Below are 17514 nucleotides of genomic sequence, written 5' to 3' on the forward strand. Positions count from 1 at the left end.
GAATATATCTCCCAAAAGTTCATGAGTTGGAAACTTTGGCCCCAATGTAACAGTGCTGGGAAGGTGATCGAGTTCTGGGGGCTCCAACCTCATGAATGTATTAATGGTGTTATCACAGGAGTGGGCTAGGTTATCTTAGGTGTAGCTTTGTTATAAAAGCTAGTTCCCTCTTGCATACACTTTCTTGTCCATCTATCCCTCTAACCAGCATGGCACCCTTGCTGGATGCTAGCACCATGCTCCTGGACTTCCTAGTCTCTACAAATGAGCTGAATGAACTTCTTATCTTTATAAATCACCCAGTCTGTGGTATTCTGTTATAGTAGCAGAAAACAGACTAAGACAAGAGTATAGAAAAAAGCAAATAGACTTAGGATGGAAGTTATAGAATAAAATTTTACATTGGTAGGTTGGCTCAAACAAAAATTAAAAAAAAAAGGATATTGGCATTTGGTTGCAAGATTAAGGTCTGTCCTGACTTTGAAATAGACTTCATCTCCCTACAGAAATAAAGGTAATACCTTCTATTCTGCAAAATGGAAAAGGGGCTTGGAAGTGCCAAGGGTGGTAATAGAGACTCCAATGCAGGGGACTGCTAGGATGATAGCATATCCTACCTTCTTTTATTTTATTTTATGAAAGCCCCTGCTTTTATTTTATTAAGCACCAAAATGTTCTAAATGTAGTCACATCTATTGGCCTTTTAGCTCTAGCTCTGTCACTTAATACTAAAGTTCTCTCAAGGGAATCAAACCAGATATATGTGCAGTAGAAGGATGACATGATGTAGATAGATTAGAAGACAGATGGCTGGTTTTTCTCAATCTTCACTGAAGTTTTTCTATCCCAGAGAGGGTGAGACCTTGGTAATATTTCATGCGTATAAAAACTTTTTGTTTATTTCCTTCTTATGTCTATTTTGAGCTATCAGGTATTTTGAATTCATTTGGCATTTTGATGATATTCAGTCTTTCTAGTTCTCTGGTTTTCTTTGTTATCCGAAATGTAATCGATGGAGTAATAACCCCTTGGTTTATCCTAATGTAGGGGAGGGGAAGACAAAAAGTCCATTTATTATTTAAAGTAAGCACAGATTTGCTCAGAAAGTATCTAAAGTGTCTTCCTAGTCCCACTTGTTTAAATAATTTTACTTTCTAATGATGCACTTAAAGGATATAGCTGAGACTTCATAATTCTTTGATGATAGTGTAATGTTATCATTTCTTTGATACCCTCTAAGTCATAATTTTACTATTTGCCAACCTGGTATCTTGCTGGGTATAGGAATGTATGCTATCTCCATAATATGCCCTCCTTCAAATATGAAGCTCCAAGGGCCTCTTATGCAGTATAATGAATGAAATACCACTTTCATGGTTTCCAGCCAAGATTGAAAGCAGCAGTGCTAAAATGCCACAGAACACTGCTTACAAGATTTCCAGAACAGTCTTGGCAACCAAAGTGCCTGGAGAGTTTGGATATCAAGTTGAATGTCAGCTTGAATGTGTTTCCCTTAAACAAAGGAAAACTTGGAGTTCCATCCATCAACCACAGTGACAAATAAATACGGAGCTTCAAATTCTGACCTATTTAAATGGGACAAAGACAATGGGCCAGTGGCCACAAGAATAACCAGACTGGTCTTCATGCCAAGACTGGTAAGAAAGTAAGAACTTCTGCAGCATAGCATGTGTATACCCTGTCTCTGCTCCCACTGAATTCACTATTACAGAACTCCTAGATTGACTTTCCTTTGCTGTAGCTGTGATCATTTCCCTCACCTCTTTAAAATGCTTCCATTTTTTTCCCTATGCCTACTAAGTAAAACCAGGATTTCAGCCCCTTTGACATTTGGCCCCAAGTTACTTTCTAACTACTATATCTGGCCAAACTCTCCTTCACATGTCAAACTTGGTAAAAGGCACCAGCTACCCTGGAGGTTACCTGCATCAGCAGGGTTGGGAGAGACAGACAGACAGATTTCAGTTTGTCCCTGTATATTCCAGTTCATCTGCAAGGATGCCAGTTTTTTCTTCTTCTAGCCTACTTCAGGTCCCACTTTTCTCTCTAAATGCTGACCTGGCTGACTCAAAACCAGATGCAGGGGCAATAGCTATGTATAGATCTCCCCACCATGACTGTGTAAGGTCTAAGCTCCATAACATGTTCCTTACTGTATACAATACACAGGGCTCTGCTTCTCTGATTGAACCTTGAATGATAGATGGACAAATACGACTGTGAGCTCAAGCTTACCTGGGAGAGGCCAAGGAGCAGCCTCTCGCTCAGATAATGTCTCCGTGGCAAATGATCTCCTCTTCCTCTGAAAACTCATAGTTTTGTATATAGCATTTAACACATGATAATATTTATTATATACTTTTGCATACATGTTTTATCTTTCTTTATTTACATCCTCTTCATTTCTTCTGGAGCTAACCGATGGACACACAATTGCACAGACGGAAGTAAAAGTCATAGGAAATCAAGCAGAGAGGAGGGGAAGGGCAAAAACCCTCCCTCCTTTCTATCAAAACCTTAAGTAAGAACACAGCTAGTATTTATCCAGTGCCTGCCAACTATGTTCAAAGATATTTTGCTAGTGGAGTTTCATATATATCCCTGACCAAGAGGGGCTTAATAAGTAATAATATTTATTTTCTTATGTATAACCAAAGACCAGAGGTCAGGCAGAGTTTGGACACAATGTGTCATGCTCTCAGTTTCACTCCTTGTTTATTCTTTTGGCTCTACCTTCCTCTGTTGGCTTCATCCTCAGATCAATAAGATAAAAATTATGGTTGCCACAGTGTCACAGAACTGCTTATTTCCCAAATCCATTGCAAATCCAACATAGGTGGTCCATAAACACATGGGTTGTGAGTGCCTCCGACTCTCTTAGTCTTTCATATGAAACTGATACCAAGTAACTCACATTTTAACACATGATTATACATATGATTATAAATTCAACTCAGCATGGCATATTACAAATTTTCCATTTTCAGAATGGCTTTTTCTAATACAGTTAATGCAGGTACTATTATATTTGATGTTGGATGGAATAGGATTATGTTTATTTACTTTCTTATTAAAACACAGATTCCACTTTCACCTATTCAGCAGATGATTTCACATGTAAAAGCTTTATGAAAATAGGAAATGAGATTTCATATCTGAACTGATTTGATGCTCAGGTATTTACTGGAATCATAAAATAATAATAGACATGATTTTAGTGCCTACCACCTGTCAAATTGTTTTTTGTGCATTACTTCAGTTTGCCCAATCATCTTGTAAGGTAAATATTGCTATCGATATTACTATCCCAATTCACAGAGGAAAGAAAATTTTCCTCATCAGGTTTAAGGATTCTTTGTGTGGTTTCCATAGCTATCAAATGATAGATGAAGGATTGGGTTACCTGTGTCTGCTTTCAAAGACAATATTTTTCATTATGCACACTACTTAATCCTTTAAACTTCACACATAGAAAATAATGTAAGTAGGGAAATCTAATATCATTTTAAAATTTGTATTGTTTACATTTATGTAATACATCAATTTTCTATGTCCCTTTATATAATGTTTCAAAGTTCCTCTGTGAGTTAGGAAAGCAAGTGAACTAGCTTTTCCATTTATCAGATGAGAAAGACTGAGTCAAACACCAATTAATTAACCTGCCCATGTACCCAGCCAAGCCAACTGGTAACCAGAGCTGGTAGTCCTGTAGGGGAGGAATTAGGTACAGTAGTATGGCTGCAGGCTGCAAGATGAGAGATGTATGGTTAAATCTAGCCTTTGTGATATCCACTTAATCACCTTGTTGGTAATACAAGTTCTTCTCTGTAAATTAGGTGCTATTCATACTTCCCAAATGGGAATTGTAAAGGATCTGATAATATAGAGTTTTATAATTCACTGAGCACAGAGTTTTGCCATTTTTGCTCAGGAGGTACTTAATAAAGTTTAGTTCTTATACTACTAACTTAGGTGCTTATGACAACACTCTGCTTTAAGGGAATTAACTGATCTACCTTGTCATAAAACATTTTCAAAAAAAAACAATATGTTAAGAAAACTCTAATATACATCAGCCTAGGCAAAGAATTTAAGAAGAGGACCCCCACAGCAACAACAAAAATAAGTAAATGGAACCTGATAAAATTAAAAAGCTTCTGCACAGCCAAAGAAACTATCATTAGAGCGAATAGACAACCTACAGAATGGGAGAAAATATTTGCATGCTACGCATTCGATAAAGGGCTGATAACAAGAATCTATATAGAACTTAGGAAAATCAACAAGAAAAAAATCAAACAACCCTATTAAAAAGTGGGCAAAGGACATGAACAGAAACTTTGCAAAAGAAAATAGACTAATGGCCAGCAAACATATAAAAAAATGCTGAACATCTCTAATCATCAGGGAAATGCAAATCAAAACCACAATGAGATATCACTTAACTCTAGTGAGAATGGCTTTTATCAAAAAGTTCCAAAACAACAAATGCTGGCGTGGATGAAGAGAGATTGGAACACTCTTACACTACTGGTGGGACTTCAAATTAGTACAACTTCTGTGGAAAATAATGTTGAGATACCTCAAAGAACTAAAAATAGAACTACCATTTGATCCAGCAATCCTACTTCTAGACATCTACCCAAGGGGCAAAAGGTCATTCTATAATAAAGACACTCAAATGTTTATGGCAGCAACATTCACAATTGCAAAGATGTGAAAACATCCCAAGTGCCCATCAATGCATGAGTGGATTAATAAAATGTGGTATATGTATATCATGGAGTACTAACTTAGCCATGAAAAACAACAGTGAAGTAGCACCTCTTGTATTAGCCTGGATGGAGGTGGAGCTCATTCTTCAAAATGAAGTATCACAAGAATGGAAAAAAAAGCACCAAATGTACTTACCATCAAATTGGTATTAACTGATCAACACTTAGGTGGACACATGGAAGTAATATTCTTTGGGTGCTGGGCAGGTGAGTGTGGGTGGAGGGGATGGATAAATTCACAACTAATGGGTGCAGAGTGCACTGTCTGGGGGATGGGCATGCTTGTAGCTCTGGCTTGGGTGGTGCAAAGGCAATATATGTAATCAAAATGTTTGTAACCCCATAATATTCTGAAATTTAAAAATAAAAAAGAAGAAAAACAATGTGGGGAGTGTATATGGTAGGTACATGCACATATTTATTGAAGTCCACATTTTAAACTATTTGTACAACTGATTGTAACCACAGATCTGATTTTTCTGATGCTTATTGCTCATGTTCAATTAGTGCAGGCTTGAATGCTTAATTTTAAACTTTCTGACATCGTTTTGTCCTAATTGATATAATTTGGGTAATTTGTTAGAAGAAAGGGACAAAAACACACACTGTACCTGTTAAAACAGTTTCTGGAAGAGTTGGGGTGAGTCCAGGAGCAATAATCGGCAAGAACCTATAAACTTTTAACTTCAACAATTTTGAACCTAGTGTATTTTTCTTCCATAATGGATTTGTCTAATATTGTAGACTTCCTTTTTTTCGTCTATAAGCCCATTATTCTGCAAAATTTATAGCACTTTTATGCATCTTTTTTTGTTGTTACACATGGAGAACATTTTTTGGCAGTAATTATACAATTTGCATTTTTAAAGAGTAAACTGCAATCAAGAAAAAAATTATCATGCAAATTGCTGTGTATGTAGTACGGTATCTGCAGAATATAGTGTTGACTTCTCTGATGTGCACACTAGATCTATCTTAGAAAAATAGCTAAGGAAGGAGAAAAAGAAAACAGTTGCCAAAGAGGATTAAGAAGATACAGTTTCCCTCTTAGGAAGTTTTTTTGTCTAAAATTTGAAGAGATAAAGTGTTTTTCCACATTACCATTGGGAGAAAATTCTTGCTCACTTTCAGCTTTACATAGCCTCTTGCCTCTTCTTTTTTTCTAGGTTTTTCTATTTCTGTTTGAAAGTATTTGTGGGATTTACTGTTTCTGAGAAATGTGAGTATCATATTTTTAATCCTAGATATCTTTATGTGATAATCAGAGAAAAAAAATTTTAAAAGTTACATTACCTTCAGGACTGAAATGTAGGTAATCAAAGAGGTCAGTAGCCCCTACTGACAGTAAAATCAAAACAAAACCTAAACAAAAGTGAAATAAAATAACGACACCAAAACTCTAATAAAAAGCTTTAAGAACAAAAAAATCAGTCTTGAGTAAGTACTTGCCTGTGTTTGCAGGTATGTGCAGAATCATGCATTTTCTTTATGAAAAAATTGTCTCATAGTCTCCCTAGTCTGTGCAGACAAAGGTTGTTCATCGGCACAAATGTTGCTTATTGTGATTTTCTTGATCGTCTGAATGACAAATTTTTTCATAGCTAACTGAATTAGTCCAGTTGTCATTATGAATATTTGGTCCCTTGAAAGTGTCACATGCATTAGGGAGACTTTTTGATCTAATATTTTTGCTTGAGGTAATTGAGTAATTTTTTAAATTTGAGGTGGATTTATTTTGGATTATTTTCATATTAAACTCAATTATTTTTACACAGTTTAAGAAGTAATTGTTTGTGGCCTGAAATTCATGAATGTCATATTGTTAAATTTGATGTGAATTCCAAGTTGACTTTGAAAGGTACACAGTACACATGGGAGGAATTTTCCAAATTGTTATTTACCTTTTCAGAAATCAATTGAGGAAGTGCCAGTTTACAAACAGGGCTTTCCATAGGCATGCAATGATGTTATCTGTACTCTGTGTTGGAAAGTAAATTATTAAGTGAAGCTTTTACTATGAAAATTTTACTCATTAAATGAACATTGGGTATTGTGTCCTAGACTAGAAATAAACAAAGGAATCTGTAAAGGAGTGACTTTGGTAAACACGAAGTCCCAGGAAGTCTGAATACTATGTTTTCCTTATGTTTGTGTTTGAGAATATGGTCAGAATTTTTCTTCCATGGTTCTTCACAGTTTCCATTTCCCACTCTCACGAAGAGTTGAAAGTCAAAAGATATGAAAGGAAAAGAAAACTTATTGGAAAAGTTTCAAGTGGATTCAATATGCAGCCTGATGAGCATTTAATTCTGGAAAAAGGAAACTGCCTATAGGGGTATAAGTGTGAAAGGCTCACCCTTTCATTGTGCCAATGATTTTTTCATGCATGTATATGAGTTTCCCTGAATCGACTGGAATGTAATACCTACAAGGTTAATTAGATGTGCTGAAAATGTAAATGCTTGGCACTCTGAAAATGTCTAGTTAATTCAGGTCTCACTCAGGGATCTATGCTATCTTTTTAACCATATTGTTTTCTGAGGTGTGGAATTCATTTATGGGTAACATTCACTGAAGTTTTTCAGTAAAATAAAAGAGTTTTTGAGATGCATGGTCAGTCAACATCTAACATAAAATCTTAAGCCTCAGGTTTTGAAAAGAACAATGTAGATTAATGAGAGTTATTTTTTATAGGGCTAATACAATTACTTGCCAAAAAACACAATGAAGAGAATTACTTTTGTTATTCTGAGCAAAACTGTGTTGCTCCATCATGAAAATTGAAACTTGTCTAGAGAATGAATGGATTTTGACTTATTTGTGATCTTAGTGAGCAGGATGAAATGATGAAAAAGATGCATAGATCATAAAGCAAAATCAATATGGATACTCAAAGAACAGCATTTTATATTTGTGGCAATTGAAATGGAGAAGAAACACTTTCCACAAAGAAAGAAAAGACATTGTTACTTACGAATTTTTATTTTGCGTGTTCTTTACTTTATTAGCATGTCTTTAGCTTGTTCATTTGAGAATTACAGGATGTTACAGTACAAATATGTTTCTTTCAATTTCACCATTTCATTAATATTCATCTGAGTACCCATATCTGGCCCTAGAGCTTAATACAAAATCTATTCCAGAATTTGGAGGTAAGGATAGAGTTTCTTTTGTTTCCTGACTATTCATAGAAAAATTGGGGGGGGCAGTGATCAGCAAGAGCTGCTGGCATCCAGGAATATGAACTAAAACAGGTGCCTAATAACCATTCAAAGTTATTTGGGGAAATATCATGGTTGGTTCACAAAGTGACTCCAATTCCCCCAAAACATTAGTTGCTAGGTTATATATATGTATTATATATATATATATATATATATATATACACACACATATATATGTGTGTGTGTATATACATATATATGTGTATATATAAGAATATATATATATATTCTTAAACAGGACCACATGAGTTATTTTGAACTAGAACTAGGAACAATCTAGGATTTGTAATGTTACTACAAACAGTGAAGCTAAAGCAACATTTTTTCTTATGCCCAAAGTAAAAACCACTTCTGGACCTCCATAGTCATCCAATCCAGGAAGAGAGAGGGGGCCATGAAAAAGTTACTTATCATTATGTTTAACCATTGCTATTTCCGAAATCATGAATATTCTAATGCTTAATTTCAAGGACAACTTTGCCCAACTTTAATGCAACAAAGCATGAGTTTATTTATAAGGGTTAATTACAACTTTTTCTGTGTTTATAACTCTATCAGGGTTACCTGGTGGAAAAAGGTGATGTGGGCTCTGAAACGTATGTTCTAGTTTAAGTTTTTTCATATATGAACTACATTATCTTGATTGTAATCTCCTGGCTTTGTTTTATCATCTATGGAACAAATATAGTCATACGTAGATGTGCCTATTTCTTGAAGGAACCAACGAGGCAAAGCACACATCAGAACTAGGCTATTAAATGACACACAAGTGTAAGAACTGCTACTACAGCTATCTGTGATCTGTTAGTTACTCCAACTGGTTAGAGCCTAACACTCCTGAAGCCAACAGCTTGTATTCATTTCTCTAGAGAAATGGTTTATTCCTGAACAACCCAGTAAATTCATCTGAATCTCTATCCAGCTTCTATTTTCCTACTGTTGGCCACAATGGAATCAGGTATGAGAGTGCTGAGCACTCAGTGCAGTTGTTTTGACCCACCTGAAAGAACAACTCAGGGTACATGCCCCACTGATAGCTATTCAATAGCATCACAGGTTTCTGTTAAACTCAGCATCTTTTGGAATACAATGGTGTGATAAAATCCTAGTATCCTGAGTTCTAAATAGATTCTAGTTATCAGCCCTTTGTTGGATGTGTAGCATGCGAAAATTTTTTTCCCATTCTGTAGGTTGTCTGTTTGCTCTTGTGACATAATGAGGGCCATGCGCATCATCTGGGGGATGGACGTGCTTGAAGCTCTGACTTGGGGGTGGGGGGCAAGGGCAATATACGTAACCTAAACTTTTGTACCTCCATAATATGCTGAAATAAAAGTAAATAAATAAATCTTAGCCCCAAAATTCTAAGGAGATTGATTTGAGAAAATACTATCATCTCCTCACCAGGTACATTGTGAAATTAAACTTTTTTTTTTTTCCCATGCAATAAAAAAATAAGTAAATAAATCCTAGCATCCGAAATGATGTAGATTCAGGTTATCTAGTTAAACAACTATGATTTTAGATTGGATTTGAATCAAACAGTCCAATAGTCCAATACACACACACAATATCATACACAAGATAAAAGATATAGATTGTAGCCCTCCTATCTAAAGCTGCTCATGAGTCCGTATTTAGAATTTATGACTGACTTCCTCCACTAACCAATTCCTTTAAATTTTTATTTGTTTTCATTCTCATCCAGAGTCTCAGTCTTTTTTGGGGGGAGGGCAGGGTGATCCAAACTTTTGAAGATTTTAGATCTCTTGTTGTCCCCACCTGTATAGAGTTGCTATAGAATCTTATTAATTCTTAGCACTGAACAAGATAGTTTTAGAACACAATAGAGTAAAGCCTGGGTTGTATCCATGTTCTTTCCTTTCTCCACTGTAGCAGCAATTCTATCTCATCTCAATGGTCAGAGTCAGTCATATCAGACAGCACTGTTAAACTCCTTTTGTTCTGCTCATCTGTTGGCATGAAGTGTCCAAAATGACAAGTGGTAATTTAAATTCCAGTTTCATAGAACTGGGCCCTGTTTTGTCCACTGAGGGACAATTTTCTCCCTCGTGTAATAAAGCCTCTGAACTATAAAAGTTCAAAGTCAAGTCACTGGGAAAAGAAGCCAATACTTTACGAGTAGATCATCACATATAATAGGAAGAAGTGACACTCTCACTTCTCTTCAGTTCCTATTTCTGAGAATACTGACTATGAAGAAAACAGCAGTGTAAAACAGCTGTGGTTCGGAGTATACCGCCTTCTTCATGAGGTGATGGGTCTAACAATGTCCATAACAAAGACATTCAAAGCCGTTCTATTTTTCTGTATGGTCAGCTCCTTCTCAGTCATGGGTACATGAAAAGACCCATAACACCAATGTGCATCAATATATTGACTTTATCCTTTTATTTGACTATGTGTTTGCTTGTTTTTTGGTATAGAGAATTCCTAGGTCAACGGCAATGTTGTATAAGATACTATTAGTGTTTTTGAAACATGTGGTTTACCTGTCAGGTGGAAAAAGCAAAACAAAATCCAGAATATGACTCATCTACTGAGAGTAAAATGTTCCTTCCACCATCGTGGAAGTAGGCCAAATGACACTGGGTGATTGGTCTCTTTGATGTACATTGTGATAGTGAGTTTCAGTTTTTGCATTGCTCTTGGAAGGCAGATCAGTCAGCAGTAGTGTTGGAGAGGTGAGTCTTTCCTCTGAGAGATCAAAGTAGCTGAGCCTATGCATAGTCTATACACTCTGACTACCGTCATTAATTTGTCCATGATTCTATTGAGCAATTTCAAGTGTAAATGGAAAGAATACTAGCTGATATCCCCATAAGGGTTCTTTTTGACCCTTTAATTAATTATAACCTCCACTGAAGTGGGAACACTTCAGTAAAGATTCCTATAGAACACGGATTTTCCTACACTCTGGGTCGATTCTGACAGCTTCACCTACTTAATTCGTTTCCAAATTTCATGCCATCAACCATTTAAACAGGTTCCTTGTAAGTCTTTTATCATTTTGTCCAAACAAAGACTCAGTATATATCCTTATTTTAAACCTCTCAAGGTTTTCAACCAAGGCAAGGAACAGCCTCAGTAACTTGGGAGCATGGCTACTTTTGCCACCAAAGAAGTCTAAGAATGGAATTCTGTTTTAGTATTTGCAATTCTCTGAGTCTTCATATTAAGCCAATATCCTAAAGATCATAGGCCTACTGCTTCCTGATAAGTGTCCTAAATTTCCTATAAGGAACTGTGAATTAAATTTTAATTTGACAACCCACAGATGAAACTTTGTTGGGTTCTGGCTTAGTCCAGTGGCTTCAAGTGATGAGACTCTTTTCAGAGATGTCACAGGAATTTTCTAGTCTTCTGTCTACATTTAAATAACAAAAGCACAACAACAACACAAGTTCAAAGGAATTTGAACTTATCAATCTATTTATTTCAGTTATCCAGTGTCATTGGAGTAAATCACTCTACCCTGCAGTCTTTTTTTTTAAACCAATTTATTGAAGTATTACTGACATACACAACATATCCTGCAGTCTGGAATTCTATTTCTCATGTCTATTGGCTCTCTAAAACTTGCCTTCAATGAGCACTTTCTTCCAGGTAATAGTAATATAATTGGTTCGACATTTGACATTGCACACTCTAGGCTGCCAAGTATCCCTCCTTTAACTCTACTAGATTTTTAAAATTGCCTTTAGTTTCAACTGGCTCCTTAAAAAAAAATCCCAGATTCTTCTTTATTTCTCTGAATATCTTTGGCTTGCAACAACTATGTGTGTCAATTTCTATGTTAGCATTCTTTGAATCATGAAACAGAAAAATTATTTAACAGAAGAATCAGAGAATATCCAGGAAGGATATAGAATTAGGCATGGGAAATGGGCAGAAATAAGGAAGGGCGGGTAGTAGCCAGGATCCCAGTAAAACCATGCCACAAACCACTCTTGAGCCAATGATGCCGATTGCTGGTGTTTACAGCTTGTGCTAATTTCAACACCGCACTGGTCTCTAGTCATTTTTACTGTAATTTTGATACTGCTGGTCCTAGAATTTCAATGTGACTGCTACTGCTAGGATGGATGCTACACCATCTCTGCTCCTTAACAAAAATCCAGTGAGAAGTTTGCAGCAGGAACATCTGTGTGGAAAGATTGACTGGGTAAGTTGGTATTTGGTACTTTCCAATTCTATAGTAATAAGTGGTTGGTGCCTTCCCATCAATATGTATTGGTCTATGGGCATATGAAAATAAATTAGCTGGCTTAACATTCATTCTTGTCTTTTTTTCTTTGACCATCATCTCTAAATGTTTTCATCCCAATCTTCTTTTTGAGTTAGGAGTGGCCATCTGAAATAATTCTGGCCAATGAGATGTATGTTGAACTATGTTGATGAATTTTTTAGGATGTTTTGCTTTTCCTGATACTAAAGATAGCTTAAACTGATTATCTCTCTTCCTCTCTTTGCCCTGATATGAACATGGGCATGAGGTCTAGAGTTGCAGCAATTACCTTTTGAATGTGACAGGAATTGGAAAATTAAAGAGATGCAAGTGTTGATAATATCGAGCCACGGAATCAATGCCAGCAAAAACAAGACCCAGACTTTCTGTAATGCAAGAAAAATAAACCCCTGTTTGTTTAGGCCTTTGAACTTAAGTTTTCTATTAATTTGAAGCTCAACACATTCTAACTAGTACAGCAGAGAATTTCCCAGATCCTGGCCAACCAAATATTAAATAAATAAATGAATAAATAAATAAAAGTCACTTCCATTTTAAGCACTAAATGAAAGTAAACAGACACTGATTTCCCCATGTGCACATCTGAAATAGATATTAGGAATATTTAGAAATTTGGGCACATGGTGTGTGAGTCGATGACAACTTCTTCCAAATACCTTTGTAAGTTTGATACATATTATACATATTCTTCTTATTAGGTTCATGTAGGATAGCATATGGTTAACAGTTTATATTTCTTAAATTTACTATCCATTTCAAGATGAAACATAACTACTGCTTCATAGTTTCCCTTAGCAAATAAGAAGATAAGATGAAATGTAGTTAACAGATGTGGGCTTTTTTCCCTTAATATGAACTGATATACAAAGGTAAGACAATATCAGTCCACCTCTCCAATACTCCACTAAGACAATCGCAGATTCACATAATGCTAAGAAATTTGTATAAAACATTTAAAATCCAAATGCCACAAAGCAAACTTGATATATTTAATTTTGTGACTGAATGTTCCAGCTTTTTGGCATGATTACAGCAATGGTTGCAATTCGAATTCCTTTTTGGATCAGATAGGTAACATAAGTGAAACCTGGTATAAGGGGGCATGAATGCTTTGAGTGAGGGGCTGTACCTAAGGGAACTGGAAACAGATGTCCCATCAAAGTAGAAGCCAGCCAGCTCCAGCTGATGGTGGCCATGCAGGAATGCAGCACCCTTGTCAGATAGTCCCATTTCTATGTGCAGTTTGTTGATGTTTTCCAGTTCAACTCATTTAAACAATATTTAGAGTCTCTCTCTGGATTTGGGGCCAATAACTTGTGACCTTTACCTCAAGGAAAGACAAGCATTGAGTATTATTCTTGTCTTTTTAAGATGGGAAAAGCTACATTATAAAAAGCAACAACCAATTGTGCTCATGCATGTGAGCACATGCATGTGCACACACACACAGGAGAATAAACAGAAATAAGTATTTTTAAGTCTTTGGATCACAATACTTTCCTTCCTGAGATTCTTTAATGGAAGCAATTACTAAGGAATACAGATGGGCTTTGCTAAGTAGCCAAGGATTGATTACACCATACACTGAAGTATTTTTAAATCAACTTTTGGTTATTGCCTATTGAGAACATATTGATATTATATTCGTTCGTATTTTTATTATTAGGGCAATGCTGCTAACAAATAAACCCTCACTCATGTCCTAGTGTTATTTAATAACAGAAGTTAATTTTCTATTCCTGTTATGTTTCGCTGGCTAAGGAGCTGAGGGTATCTTTTGTGGTTTCACCCAGGCACTAAGTCTAATGTATTCTCATGATTTTCAATATGTGGCTTTCCTGGATGTTGATATCCAGTCAAAAGTAGGAATAAATTTCATTTTTACGGACCAAGACTGGTAGTGCCATATATTGATTCGTTCTGTACTCCATTGTTTGAAATGAGTCACAATGTCTTGACAGGGATATGGGGGGACATTAAAATGTTTTCCATGACTGGCCTGTAGCTTTCAAGCAACAACTTGACCACAAGGAAGGGAAGATGAATGGTCAGTGAATATCTAGCCATCATTGCCACAGGATTCTAGATTTTAGTGACTAGGTGTCTTCATTTCCAGTGGTTTGCTCACTCCATATATTTTAGCTACATTAGCAGTTAATTTATATAATTCAAGAGAAAAATGCACTTTTTCCACAAGTCATTCTGTAGTAATGTTACTGAATGGTGATGTTTCGTTCTGTTGGTTCCATATTATTTACACATTCAATTCTATTTGATTCAATTGGATTCACCAATATTTATTAATTACCTACTATGTGCGAAGTATTTTCATGGTTTCATAAGAAAAAGAAGTTTGGATACTTGATAAATTGTAGTTAATTGTGGTAAATAGATTATATATGTTAATCTGTATGATCTCTTCAAACACCACTGAAATGAGAGCGAATAAGAATAAAATTTATGAGCGTACTGAGATATACAGAATAGAGGGGGGAAAACACGAGGAAAGAGAGATGTGAAATTATTTTTGAAAGAATGAAAGACATGTAGAGGCATAGTAACTAACAATACACCTGAAAAGGCTGAAACACAAATCCTTGCATAGAACGATGTCAATAGACCAGAAAGGCTTAGAATTTGAAATTGCATGTACTTTGGAAGATGAAGGAGACAGGTCACTCTAACAATGTAGGATAAAGTAAGAATCTATAAGAAACAAACCTTTCATAAGGGACCCGTCACTTTGCCCCCTCTTTCCTCCTTGCCAGCCACCAACCCCTGGGGATATATTTAATCACCAAAAAAATTGAATACCAGAGCTTCTAAATTCAGGGATACAAGCAAAACAGTGGGCAGATATGAGGTTTCACAAAGAAATGGAAGATTCAGTGAAGATTTACAAACTGCTAAATAATGACAGCTTCTATCCTTTCTCCTAGTCGGTTCTTACAATTCCCACACCCTCCTACAGGTGCCTGTGTCTGGGGTGAGGAGGCTTCCCTATGAAGACCCAGGATCTCCCTGCACTGAGGCCCAATAGTTAATAAGTCCTGCACATGGACAAAGAGCTCCAACCAATAATCAAGGTTCATAAGATGTGAAAGACAAAAATCAACAAAGACCAATATGAAAAAAAGACCTCACAGGAAGGAGAAAGAATCCAGAGAGCATAAGAAAAAAATTCAGTGAAACTATAATTGATACTCTGAGAGACATGAGCATAATGTTATGCTTATTGTAATTGTTTTAATAAGAAAAGATCACTTAACCTCTTTATGTCTTATTTGTAAAATGTTACCTCATAGTGTGGTTATAAAGATTACATTAATGAATATATGCAATTTGCTTACAATAATACCAAGCACATAATAAATAACACATATTAACTATTATATTTAAATTAAGAAATATTGTGAGTTAGTTTATTTATAATTAGTTCATAAATTTCCAGGACTGAGGATTATGTTCAAATTAAATTAATCTTGAAAGATGAAAATGAAATTAAGAAAATAATTTCATTCATAATAGCATTAAAATATTAAAATATTTAAGAATAAATTTAATAGAAGACATACAGGACTTGTTCACCAAAAACTACAAAGTATTATTGAGAGAAAGAATTAAAGAAACCAATGAAAAAGACACCACTGTATATTTATGGACTGGAAGATCCGATATTGTTCAGATGGCAAAACTCTCTTAATTGATCAACAGATACAATATAATTCTTATCAATACCCAGTTGTCTTTTTTGCAGAAATTGACAAACTGATCCTAAAATTCACATAGAAAGGGTCCAGGATAGTCAAGATGATCTTGAAAAATAAGAACAAATTTGGAAAACTCAAAATTATTGATTTCAAAGCTTACTGCAAAGCTACAATAATTAATAGAGTGTGGCACTGATGTAAGGATAGACAAAAAGATAACTGGACTAGAATTGACAGTATAGAAATCAACCTGACATTTACAGTTAATTGCTTTTGACAAGGGTGTCAAGACAATTCAATGGGGAAAGAATAGTCTTCAAGGAATGGGCCTGAGACAACTGGATACACACACAGAAAGAAATGAATTTGGACTCCTATCTAAAAGCATATACTAAAACTAACTCAACGTGAATCATAGATCTAAACATAAGAGCTAAAGCTATAACACTCTTAGAAGAAAGGAAGCATAGTAGAAAATGTTCATGATCTTGGTTTAGGCAACAATTTCTATGACAACAAAAATGTAAATAACAAAAGAAAAATTAGATAAAGGACATAACATTTTTAAATCATTGTGCTTTAAAGACACCATCAAGAGAATGAAGCAACAACCTATAGAATTGTACAAAATATTTGCAAATCATATATCCTATAAGGAAACTAGTTCCATAATTTATAGAGAACATTTATAACTCAATAATAAGATAACCGGATTAAAAGATAGACAAAGGATTTAAATAGCTATTTATCAAAAATAAGATGTTCAAATGGTCAATAAGCACCAGAAAAGAAGATACTCAATGACGTTAGTCATTAAGCAGATGCAAATTAAAACCATAATGAGGTGCATAATGTATTGCACACACTAGTATGCCTAGGAACTAGCAAGTGGTGCCAAGGATGTAAAGTGATTGGTAAACTCACATATTGTTGCTGGCGGGCTTGTAAAATGCTGCAGGCACTCTGGAAAAAAGTTTGACAGTTTCTCAAACTATTAAACAGATTTACCATATGACCCAGAAATTACATTTATAGGTATATACCAAGAAAATTAAAACATATGTCCAGCAAAAATGTGTACACTAATGTTTATAGCAACTTTATTGTTAATAGCCAAAAAGCAGAAACAACTCAAAGGTCCATCAACTGATAAATGGGTAAATTAAATATGGTATATCCATACAATGGAATATTATTCAGCAATAAGAAGAAATGAAGAATGCATGCTACAGTATAGATGAACCTTAAAAACATTATGCCGGCTGAAAGGAGCTGTTCAGAAAAGGCCACAATTCCATTTATCTGAAATATCCATAATAGACAAATCCAAAAAGAAAGAAAATAGTATAGTGAGTGTTTGCCAGGGACTTCTGGCAGAGAGTAATGGGGAATGATTGCTAATGAGTACAGGATTTCTTTGAGGGGGGATAAAAGTATTTTAAAATTAGTGGTGATAGCTGCACAGTTCTATGAATGTTTTAAAAACCCACTGAAGTGTATACCTTAAAGAGTGA

The sequence above is a fragment of the Lemur catta genome, chromosome 1 (assembly GCF_020740605.2).
Source record: "Lemur catta isolate mLemCat1 chromosome 1, mLemCat1.pri, whole genome shotgun sequence".
NCBI lineage: Eukaryota > Metazoa > Chordata > Mammalia > Primates > Lemuridae > Lemur > Lemur catta.